Raw genomic sequence first — 8,522 nt, 5'->3', positions numbered from 1 at the left:
CGAAGGACACCTACCTATTGCCCACGAGTGGCCTTTTCATATCATAGTGGGCTTGTAGGGCATTCTGCCTTTCAACTGCTCTGAATGGAGCGTCGCAGTTTCGCCGCTCACACCGGCAGACACCACTCCATCAGCCCCGCCATACCAGGCCTTGCTGATTGATATAATCTATCCGTCGTTTGAAATGAACACACACAGGAAAGGTTACTAACGAGAGGTGGCCATCGGGTTGCCCCGGCCGCCGTATATCGATCGCCAATTCTCCTCGAGTTGTCTTTGATCCCTCTATAGTTGGCGCCCCCCCACCTCGCTCTTTCTCTCTTTGTGTTAAGAACCACCTCTTGTTCTCAGCTCGGTCATCTCCTGCCACATTGTTTCCCAGAATCTTTGACCATTGGATCATTGAACTTAGTGCTACATTTAAGTGGAATTTCAAATCACATATGATATGAATTGGCTCTGATTCAGATTTCTCTACATTATGTAGCGATTTCTAGCTCAGATGCTCCTGGAGAAGACCCCTCCCCCCCCCCCGCCGATCTGAACAGCATGTACCAGTAATCCCATGCACACGTGTGCTACCTCACAGACGCCTGCAAGCAAAAAGAGACGCTCTGATGGGTGTAGAGAAATAAGCAGAGTGCCTTTAGTGTCTGGAGTGTATTTCTCAAGAGGAGACAGTTCAAGGATGCAAAGATATGAATTATCCCCGGAGTAGAGAAGCCCAGCCTTGTCTCTCTATAGATAATGTATTCCTTCCTGCAGTGGGGTAATGTATGTATGTATGTATGTATGTATGTATGTATGTGTATATATATATATATATATATATATATATATATATATATATATATATAGATAGATAGATAGATAGATAGATAGATATAGATATATAGATATACAGTGAGGGAAAAAAGTATTTGATCCCCTGCTGATTTTGTACGTTTGCCCACTGAAAAATAAATGTTCAGTCTATAATTTTAATGGTAGGTGTATTTTAACAGTGAGAGACAGAATAACAACAAAAAAATCCAGAAAAACGAATTTAAAAAAAGTTATAAATTGATTTGCATTTTAATGAGGGAAATAAATATTTGATCCCCTATCAATCAGCAAGATTTCTGGCTCCCAGGTGTCTTTTATACAGGTAACGAGCTGAGATTAGGAGCTCTCTCTTAAAGGGAGTGCTCCTAATCTCAGCTCGTTACCTGTATAAAAGACACCTGTCCACAGAAGCAATCAATCAATCAGATTCCAAACTCTCCACCATGGCCAAGACCAAAGAGCTGTCCAAGGATGTCAGGGACAAGATTGTAGACCTACACAAGGCTGGAATGGGCTACAAGACCATCGCCAAGCAGCTTGGTGAGAAGGTGACAACAGTTGGTGCGATTATTCGCAAATGGAAGAAACACAAAATAACTGTCAGTCTCCCTCGGTCTGGGGCTCCATGCAAGATCTCACCTCGTGGAGTTTCAATGATCATGAGAACGGTGAGGAATCAGCCCGGAACTACACGAGAGGATCTTGTTAATGATCTCAAGGCAGCTGGGACCATAGTCACCAAGAAAACAATTGGTAACACACTACGCCGTGAAGGACTGAAATCCTGCAGCGCCCACAAGGTCCCCCTGCTCAAGAAAGCACATGTACAGGCCCGTCTGAAGTTTGCCAATGAACATCTGAATGATTCAGAGGAGAACTGGGTGAAAGTGTTGTGGTCAGATGAGACCAAAATTGAGCTCTTTGGCATCAACTCAACTCACTGTGTTTGGAGGAGGAGGAATGACCCCAAGAACACCATCCCCACCGTCAAACATGGAGGTGGAAACATTATGCTTTGGGGGTGTTTTTCTGCTAAGGGGACAGGACAACTGCACCGCATCAAAGGGACGATGGACGGGGCCATGTACCGTCAAATCTTGGGTGAGAACCTCCTTCCCTCAGCCAGGGCATTGAAAATGGGTCGTGGATGGGTATTCCAGCATGACAATGACCCAAAACACACAGCCAAGGCAACAAAGGAGTGGCTCAAGAAGAAGCACATTAAGGTCCTGGAGTGGCCTAGCCAGTCTCCAGACCTTAATCCCATAGAAAATCTGTGGAGGGAGCTGAAGGTTCGAGTTGCCAAACGTCAGCCTTGAAACCTTAATGACTTGGAGAGGATCTGCAAAGAGTAGTGGGACAAAATCCCTCCTGAGATGTGTGCAAACCTGGTGACCAACTACAAGAAACGTCTGACCTCTGTGATTGCCAACAAGGGTTTTGCCACCAAGTACTAAGTCCAAGGGGTCAAATACTTATTTCCCTCATTAACATGCAAATCAATTTATAACTTTTTTTAAATGCGTTTTTCTGGATTTTTTTGATGTTATTCTGTCTCTCACTGTTAAAATACACCTACCATTAAAATTATAGACTGATCATTTCTTTGTCAGTGGGCAAACGTACAAAATCAGCAGGGGATCAAATACTTTTTTCCCTCACTGTAGATATATATATAGATATACACTCACCTAAAGGATTATTAGGAACACCTGTTCAATTTCTCATTAATGCAATTATCTAACCAACCAATCACATGGCAGTTGCTTCAATGCATTTAGGGGTGTGGTCCTGGTCAAGACAATCTCCTGAACTCCAAACTGAATGTCTGAATGGGAAAGAAAGGTGATTTAAGCAATTTTGAGCGTGGCATGGTTGTTGGTGCCAGACGGGCCGGTCTGTGTATTTCACAATCTGCTCAGTTACTGGGATTTTCACGCACAACCATTTCTAGGGTTTACAAAGAATGGTGTGAAAAGGGAAAAACATCCAGTATGCGGCAGTCCTGTGGGCGAAAATGCCTTGTTGATGCTAGAGGTCAGAGGAGAATGGGCCGACTGATTCAAGCTGATAGAAGAGCAACTTTGACTGAAATAACCACTCGTTACAACCGAGGTATGCAGCAAAGCATTTGTGAAGCCACAACACGTACAACCTTGAGGCGGATGGGCTACAACAGCAGAAGACCCCACCGGGTACCACTCATCTCCACTACAAATAGGAAAAAGAGGCTACAATTTGCACAAGCTCACCAAAATTGGACAGTTGAAGACTGGAAAAATGTTGCCTGGTCTGATGAGTCTCGATTTCTGTTGAGACATTCAGATGGTAGAGTCAGAATTTGGCGTAAACAGAATGAGAACATGGATCCATCATGCCTTGTTACCACTGTGCAGGCTGGTGGTGGTGGTGTAATGGTGTGGGGGATGTTTTCTTGGCACACTTTAGGCCCCTTAGTGCCAATTGGGCATCGTTTAAATGCCACGGCCTACCTGAGCATTGTTCCCTTTATGACCACCATGTACCCATCCTCTGATGGCTACTTCCAGCAGGATAATGCACCATGTCACAAAGGTCGAATCATTTCAAATTGGTTTCTTGAACATGACAATGAGTTCACTGTACTAAACTGGCCCCCACAGTCACCAGATCTCAACCCAATAGAGCATCTTTGGGATGTGGTGGAACGGGAGCTTCGTGCCCTGGATGTGCATCCCACAAATCTCCATCAACTGCAAGATGCTATCCTATCAATATGGGCCAACATTTCTAAAGAATGCTTTCAGCACCTTGTTGAATCAATGCCACGTAGAATTAAGGCAGTTCTGAAGGCGAAAGGGGGTCAAACACAGTATTAGTATGGTGTTCCTAATAATCCTTTAGGTGAGTGTAGATATATATAGATGCTGCTTGGTCCAGATGTGTTGGGAGGGCAGGTGTGTCAGCATGGGCGGCGAGGGGGCAGTGGGTGGCACACTGGCAGGGTTTCAGCCTGGGGGTGTTAAAGAGCTGTGAACAGGATTGCGTCACACACCGGCCGCCCCCGAGGAAATATTTGGAAATCGTTAAAAAGCAGCCACAGCCTGTAAACACAGCCAGCACAGGGCAAAACGCGGGCAACGCCAGCCTCCAGGTGAGATTAGTGTTGTTGCTTCAGTTTGATTGGCTCTTCTTATTATAGTATCTGGGCCTTTTGTTTTGTTTGAAGTCTGCAGGCTGTGACATCACAGCGCAAATGATGCCCGAAAAAATACTGTTCCATTGTGCATCTGTGTAGAGGAAGAGACTGATTTCATAGTATGGCTAATCAATGGCTTTTGACATAAGTGGACTGGTCTTACATGGAAACAGTAAGACACTAAGACACATGGAGTCCGGCTTCTTATCTCCTCCTCTGCCCTGAAGGAAGACTCATGATTCTCATTTGTGAACGATACAGTACAGCTAATCTCCTCTCTGCAAATTCTGGCCAGACCAAGACAGGCAGCTGACAAGCTGTAAACAATCAGAAACGCAAATATTTATCTGGAAATGTTAGTCTCCGATGCGCAGTAGGCAATCGGACCTCTACCACAGATGCCCATCTTGTTTTTCACCCTTACATTTCCATGCATCTCTGTTCCTCACCAGATTATAAACACACCAACCTGGTGTTGTGCCTGAGAACGGTGTGCTACATATAATTTCGCACCCAACTCCATACCCCTCCCCTCCCCTGTAGTGACAATTTTGTATGTTCCTCCTGAACCGAGCTGTTGTCAAGAGGCAATGTGGTGTAAAATCAGAAAATTACAGAAAGACAGCTGCTGATCTGAAATCCCTCATTTCCTGTGAGTCCCATGTGCGGGGGATTGAAAGAGCTGCCCCATGCTCTCAATTCAGAGGAACAGGGACTGAACAGTGGACTGACCTGTCTAAGCGAGAGTGAGAAAGAGGGTCTCCTGAGTGTCACGAAAGACCAAAAAGCGGGATCCTACTTTAATTACGGGGACCAGATTTCCTCGTTGGCTTGTACGACACGCCAACTTCCTTTTCACCCTTTGAAGAGTGAGTACAGCAGTGTCAGCCCATGGCTCTCACCAGTGACCATCTGCTTTAAACCGGTCACCTTTAAACGCACGGGGGAGTTTGGTCTGATCTGTATTCAGGGCCACCGAAATGGAGTCGGAGGTTTGCTGAGCTGCTAAGCACTGTGTCTCCCTTGACCACCTTTGCTAACAGGCTGCCTTGCCCTGTCCGGGGGCCACAAGTGTTAACAAACATGGCGTCTGGATGCATCAGAATAAGCCTGAGCAGCACCATAGAGTCGATCAAGGGGCTGCGAGCTGTCAGCGTCAGCGGTGACTTGACCACATCTTGACTTGACCACATCTTCACAGCCCATAAATAGACCTTAATCACCAATGACATGCGATCTGACACGCGTGGGTGAGGCCACGGGATAACCCTCGGTGACCCCACGATTAGGAAGTGTATTTCCGTCCTGACGCCGAATGCAAGGGGGCCGGGGGGACGTCGGATCGGTGTTGTTTTTTAGTGATATGAGGTCAGATGAGGGCCCTCGGTCGGGATGCGACGGAGCTCCCAAGACTGTTGACTTTGGCACCACCCCATTGCCATGCCGTCTGCGGGAGTCAGAGGATCCCGGCAAGCGACAGAGAGACACCTTCTAAAGATAGGAGCCTGACAAGGACTCTATTTATAGGAGAGAACTGGTACTGTGCACAAAAGAGGGTCCTTGCTGCATCGCACACAGGAAAGACAATAGGCATCACTCCGGTGCTATGTACCGACACAAAGAGATGGAGAGAGAACAGAGAGAGAGGATTGCGGGTGGTGAAGAGAGAGAGACAAAGAGGCTGACGCTGTTCTTTTTTTTTTTCTCTCCCTTTTCTCAATATCTCCGATTGTTAACCTCTTAAGCACCGGCACCCACGGCAAAGAGAGCATAGCCTGCCAGAGCGGTAATCTCGGGATCTCTGGATGCCGGCGCTGTGTGCATGCAAGTTACAAGATCATATAGCACACCTCCCTGTCTAATCTCAGTCACGTCAAGATTAAAGAGGAGGCAGCTTGATGCATTGACAGCGCACCCTTGTTATATCGCTGCCTGCGTGTCGTGTGCAAGTCCTGTAATGTATGTGTCTCGCTTTTGTTGTCTGTGCGTAGGGCGTTTGTTTTGTTCTCCTGCGCTGTGCCAGCAAACAGACGCTTGTGAAGAGATCTCAGATCACATAATGTGGGGAAGGTGCATCTTTGGGTTGATTCCCTGGGCTCGAGGTGTCTTTAACATTAGCGCAACACTAAATTGCTTCTCCTGCTTGTTTTGTACCCTAACGGGGCACACAGTGTACATAATGCTGTTATGGAGGCATCACTCCCCTAGACTTGAAGCATCATTCACCCCCCATCCCACCACACACACACACACATCAGGTATCTTTTGTGTCACTTGGCTAGACTTGAGCGGAACAGGCACTCAGAAGTACTCTAGTCCAGACAGCTCATCCTTATTTATGTGTTGTGTTTTACATGTCAATCATCATGTTGTAATTGATTTGTAAGTGATAGAACACACTTTCAAAATAGGTTTTAAAATGTATTTGGCTTTCCACATGTTTTATGACCATAAAAGAGGGGAAGACACAGCTGTTTGTGTCATTTCCAGTATTCAGCATGCTTTACCTGCAAAAGACTCTACATTATTATAAATATATGTATTACAGTTACTATTGTTTGTTTTTGTAGGCTGTGGTCTGTAAACCCTTCAGAAGCAGCTAGTTTATGAATCATTGTACAGACCTGTGGACAGAGTCAGTCAGTTCAGAGTTTACTGTGCTTCAGTTTGTATATCCAGCTCAAACAGCCGCTGCTAGACTGATTTCCTAAAAAAGGGACCGTGCCCCTTTAACACACCAAACCAAGAGTACCTTAAACGCACTTTCCAATAGGAGAAAGAGAGCCAAGAAGGAACGAAAGACAGAGAAAGAGAAAAAAAAAGAAAAGCAGACGAGAAAAAAAAAAATCCCATTCCTTTCCCTGCCCCCCACTACAAAGCTGTTAAGTTGCCATTATTCATGATGTAATATTTCGGGTGTCAGTTTGCTAGCAGTAGTGTGGAGCGAGGGAATCTTGTTGCTAGGAGAGGAAGAGCTCAGTCGCTTCCCATTGGCCATGAGCGCCAGCCTGCTTGGCCAATCAGCCGGTCTGAAGCACCAGTGGAGAGAGCTGGCAGGCCAGACACAATTAATATGTTTGCCGTGTTTGGGGCTGAACTAGATTGAAAGGTAAATTTATTGGAAAGGTTGAGACGGGGAGGATGGGGAGGGGGAGCTGCTGTAGTGGAGGCTCCTGCTATTACCTATGCAAGGAGGTAAAAACAGACACAGGGTGTCTTACAAGCATTGAGAAGACTATTCAGTTTACTTGCACAAAGCATTTGTAGAAAATGTTTTCGCATAGCAACACCGGTTAATGTATGAATTCGATCTATATGTAAGCCCGGGGAAGTGATGTTCCAATACTCGCCCTGCTGATCACCGGCTTCTGTCACGACTGTAGAGAGGGGATTAAGACACAGCCTGATTCAGTCACTGTATCCTGACCCAGCAAATAAAAGATATAAAGAGAAAAGGCAAACATCTCTGCGGGGGGATGTAACTATCCAGTCTATACACACTGTCTTACAGCTCGAGATCGTGTCTGACTTTGTGTACTGTGACACATGACTCCCCGCAGCACTCCCGAGTTCTGGGGGAAACACAGTTATGTACAGTCTTTCGAATCGGGGACAGGAAGGCCCAGGGGCCGGTTGCATAAAACACTTCTAAGTTTTGAATAACCTAAGTATAAAACCGCAATGTCTCCCTGAACTAGCTCATTGGCGGCTGCAGTGTGTTCACAGTGCTTTGTGAGACACCCTTAGACACAAGGAACTCCTCAAGGGGAAGCTCGGGGCATTTTTACACCGGCCTTGTTACCAGTGTTAAAGAGACAGGTATGATGGCGGTGGGCCCTTCAAGTCCAAGAGGTGCCACCAGGTCTAGGGCAGAGGGAAGATAAGTCCAAGTTAAACAAAGACTCTTTCTTCGCTGAAAGATCTCTTCACCTCCGTGAATTCACATCCCTCTACCTGTAATAGCGAGGTGCCTGATTTTTCTCATAGCACACTCATCTTGGGTTTTATAGCTCTAGCCTATTTTACAGCCCCCCACTTTCCCATCCTGTTTGTTCCTTGAGCCCTGTCAGTCTTCACCGACTACCGTGCATAGATCCCTCCTCCCTCTAGGCTGTTAACTGTCCCCACTGTCACATCCCGACATCTTCATTGTGCTAAAAGACTCAGCGCGTGCCTCTCGTCCTCCTCTCCGCCTGCGCCGCTGCAGTGAAGCCCTGACGCAGTGTGCCTGCCGTGTCGCACCCCAGAGGCAGCTGCTGCTCAAGGGTATTGCACTGTGTTGTGAAGCACGCTGGGATGCTGTGACCGGGAAGAGTGTCTGCCGCATTCTGCCCCGTTGGAGCGAGTCAAACATGGTGCACTCTCTCCCTCTGAACTCATCTACATGGATGCTGGGAGCAGCGAGACAAATAGCCCAGCTGACACACTTCATTGTGGCGCAACATCGTGTGAGGAAGTAGTTGAGTCGTACGTCGGTTCTGACAACTGTGACGCCACAGCGATGTTGTAGAAACGTTGT

This window comes from Amia ocellicauda, chromosome 1, assembly GCF_036373705.1.
Source record: "Amia ocellicauda isolate fAmiCal2 chromosome 1, fAmiCal2.hap1, whole genome shotgun sequence".
NCBI classification, from domain to species: domain Eukaryota; kingdom Metazoa; phylum Chordata; class Actinopteri; order Amiiformes; family Amiidae; genus Amia; species Amia ocellicauda.
The sequence above is the reverse complement of the archived record's forward strand: the minus strand, read 5'-3'. Positions refer to the sequence as shown.